The 3,756-nt window shown below is 53.4% G+C and overlaps 1 non-coding gene across 1 annotated transcript; it reads right to left on the bottom strand.

Annotated features, from left to right (window-relative positions):
* Nucleotides 1-357: 357 nt before the first annotated feature.
* TRNAV-GAC (transfer RNA valine (anticodon GAC)) lies at nt 358-430 on the bottom strand. Its single transcript has one exon. It is a non-coding gene; the product is annotated as a tRNA-Val (tRNA).
* Between the last annotated feature and the right edge of the window lie 3,326 nt (nt 431-3,756).

The raw sequence follows: 3,756 nt of genomic DNA, 5'->3' as shown, positions 1-3,756 counted from the left end.
GCTGCTGGGGCAGCTGCTCCCAGCAGATGCAGTGCCTAATGTCACAGATGGTGGGGGCAGGCCCTGCTCATGGGTGGTTTCGCTCTAGAGAAGCTGCAAGTGCAGTTGTGAAGAACACGGCTCCAGAGCCAGCCTGCTGTGACTTGAATTCTGGCTCTGCCACTGAACAGTTGTGCCATCTTAGTGAAGTTACTCAACCTCTTTGTGCCTCAGTTTCCTTGTCTGTGTGGTGGAGATCAGAGTATTGGGGTACCTTTCTCACCGGCAGGTTATGGGAACCAGGGAGTTAACCTGTGGTACTGAGTCAGGGCTGTTGTCACCCAACCCCCTTTCTCTCTCTCTCTTTTTTTTAAAAGATGACCGGTAAGGGGATCGTAACCCTTGACTTGGTGTTGTCAGCACCACGCTCTCCCAAGTGAGCCAACCGGCCATCCCTATATGGGATCCGAACCCATGGCCTTGGTGTTATCAGCACCGCACTCTCCCAAGGGAGCCACGGGCCGGCCCCTCCAACCCCCTCCTTCTGATTAATGACAGAGACTGAAGAGTTGACTTGCATGCCCTGGGTCAGTGAACACAAGTACCCCCTGTGTGCCAGGTGCGTTGCTGGGTCTGCAGACGGCCCCTGGGTGTGCGCAGTTCCCTGAAACCTGGGTAATTCCTGCTGCAGGGGAGGGCCCTGCTCCATGTCAGAGGAAATGCCTGAGTGGGCAGAATCACCCTGGGAGGTGAGCAGGTGGCTTCCAATTTCTGGGCAAAGGGATCGCCGCATGCAGTGCATGACAGGAGGGCTGAAGTCTTGCAGGTGCGGGTGACAAGAAGTGCTGGCCAGGAGTCCCCAGGGAATGGGAACCGGCAGTGGCTGAGCCAGGGCAGTAGTGCGGAGAGCAGTGCGTTGAGGCTCCGTCCCAGGGCTCTGACCCCAAATGCAGGGCTTCAGCTGCTGCCCTTGTCAGAAGAGGAAACCTGTGTAGCCACGGCTCCGTCTGCCTCCTCTTCCCTGTTTTTATAACCAGCCTCTCTCAGGCGTGTGGCATCCACTCCAGCTGCGGCGTGTTTAGGTAGCATGTTTTTCTTCATTGCTGTGTAACAAACTACCCCAAAACTTAGGGGCATAAAGCAAACACCTGTTAGTTCACACAGGATCCGAGGTCAGGAGGCGCTTGCCCGGGTGGTTCTGGTTCGGGATCTCCTGTGAGATTGTGGTCAGGCTGTGGCCTGTGCTACATCATCTGAGGACATGGCTGGGGCTTCAGGATCCGCCTCCAAGCTTGTCCCTATGGCTGTTGGCGGGAGGGCTTGGTTCCTATCCATGTGGAGGAGGTAGATGAGAACGTATGATGATGGAAGCTGCAGCGTCTTCTATAACATAATCCCAGAGGTGGCCCACCTCCAACCAACACGGGACACTGTGGGAGGGGAAGACACAGGGCATGAGCACCCAGAGACAGACCATTGGGCCCAGCTTGAAGGCGACCGCCCTCAATGGTCACAGTTCTGTTTCTGTGCATGTGTGTGTGGCTGCCTATGTTTGTTTTAATATCCAATTAGCCAGTTTCATTATTCAGATGCCTCATGTCCATTTGGAACAAATCGAGGGTCACACCTACAAAGCAGAATGTGGCTCTTCCGAATCCCTTCCTGGGAGGTCCTTCGAGGTCGGATGGCCTCAGCCCATCTGGTGTAGACAAATAGTTTCCTTGGATACTGTATCAGTCTGTTTTGTGTTGCTGTAACAGAATACCTGAGAATGGGTAATTTATAAAGAACAGAGATTTATTACTTATAGTTTCTGAGGCTGAGAAGTCCAAAGTCCATCTGGTGGTGGCAACAGTGACCCAGGGGTCTCACATTGCAAGATGGTGGAAGCAGAGAAAGAGAGAGAGAGCAAGCAAGACAGACTGTTGTCTTCTTTTAAAGCCCTCAGAACCACGCCCCTGACCACCATTGTTAATCCAGTCACTACTGCAGGGTCCTACAGTCCAATCACCTCTTTAAGGCTCCACCTTTCAATTACCATAATAGGATTTCCCACCCTCTTAACAGTTGCAGTGGGGGCTAAGTTTCTAATACATAAAACTTGGGAGACAACTGAAGCTTCAGTGAGTTTTGGGGGGACATAATTCAACCCACTGCAGATATTTTCTCCAGTAAATACTTTTTTTTAAAACATGACCAGTAAGGGGATCTTAACCCTTGACTTGGTGTTGTCAGCACCACGCTCACCCAGGGAGCAAGCCGGCCATCCCTATATGGGATCCGAACCCACGGCTTTGGAGTTATCAGCATCACACTCTCCCGAGTGAGCCATGGGCCGGCCTCCAGCAAATACTTCTATTTGCTGCAAATAAACCCCTTTTTGTGATGCTCCCAGGCCATGCCTGTCTCGGTGAATACGCAAAAGAACCAGCAGGGCCCAAACTGTCCCCATGAGCCACAGCCACACTTTGTCAGGCCCAAGGTATGCGAGGGGTCAGTGCCCCTACTCTGGACTCGAGACCTCCTGACCCCTGGAAAGCATGGAGGAGAAATGCAAGGGGCCAGGGAATGTGCCTGACAAGGGCCTCCTGGCTGATGGGCATCTGGGGCAAATGAGCCAGCCCATCAAGGACAGCACAGCTGACGTCACCACACAGGGAGTGTCCCAGAGCCAAACCAAGGAGCGAGGATATGCCTTCAGCTCGGGAGACCCATTACATCAGCTCTCCAGGGGTCAGGAGGTAACTTGTCAGCTCTCTGCCCCATGCGGCCCCCATGGAAATCAAACAAGCAATCTTGCCCATTTCTAAAATAAATTAATGCATCAGTATAAAAAATGTCAGGCAGAGAGCAGAGGGGAGGGGCGGGAGGCAACGGAGCTGTGATTTATCGGCTCTTTAATGAGCGTTTCTGGCCTCGTCCAGCTTCCTCCTGCCGACCACACGGAGCCCACGGGCCACTCCACCGAGGTCGTGAGCTCAGCCGACTGCCCCAACTTGGCAGCCCCTGGCCAGGCCCAGAGCCAGGTTCCTCCCAGCTGGTGTCTCAGGAATATCAAGTACTAACTGCGTAGGGCCGGCCTGTGGCTCACTCGGGAGAGTGTGGTGCTGATAACACCAAGGCCACGGGTTCGGATCCCTTATATGGATGGCCGGCTTGCTCCCTGGGTGAGTGTGGTGCTGACAACACCAAGTCAAGGGTTAAGATCCCCTTACCGGTCATCTTTAAAAAAAAAAAAAAAAAAAAGTACTAACTGCGCTGGGAAAGAGAGACAAGGAAGGGGCCAAAGGCAGGCAGGAGGGGGGCGGCTATGCTGGCTCAGGACATGTCATGGGCCCACCCTCAGCCTGAGTGTTTCTTACACTGCAGGGCCTAAGCTCTGGCAGCCTGGCTCCCCCTGGCCTGGCCCTGACAAGGCTGAGTGGGGCCCGGGCTGGGTGCTTAGCGTGGAGCTGCAGGTGGATCTGCAGGGACCTAGGGCTGTGCCCTGCCTCCTCCTGTGGGCACCTTTTCCCAGCATCCCCCCAACATCCACCTTTGCCACCCTTTTTAATGTTTGTCAATTTGATACGGAGAAAATGACACCTCATGGTTTGAATTTATGTTTCTTTAGTTTTTGGAGGACTTGGGCATCTTTGAATCCATTTGGGGCCACTGGGAAGTGTCTGATGATCTTCGCCTATTTTCTGTTGAATGCTCTGGTTTCCCCTTGCTGATTAATAATGACCCACTGATATTTTGGGTGTGGTAACTTTTTTCTTTGTCAGCTGGACAGTG

Source organism: Cynocephalus volans, chromosome 16, assembly GCF_027409185.1.
Source record: "Cynocephalus volans isolate mCynVol1 chromosome 16, mCynVol1.pri, whole genome shotgun sequence".
Classification (NCBI taxonomy): domain Eukaryota; kingdom Metazoa; phylum Chordata; class Mammalia; order Dermoptera; family Cynocephalidae; genus Cynocephalus; species Cynocephalus volans.
The sequence above is the reverse complement of the archived record's forward strand: the minus strand, read 5'-3'. Positions and strand labels throughout refer to the sequence as shown.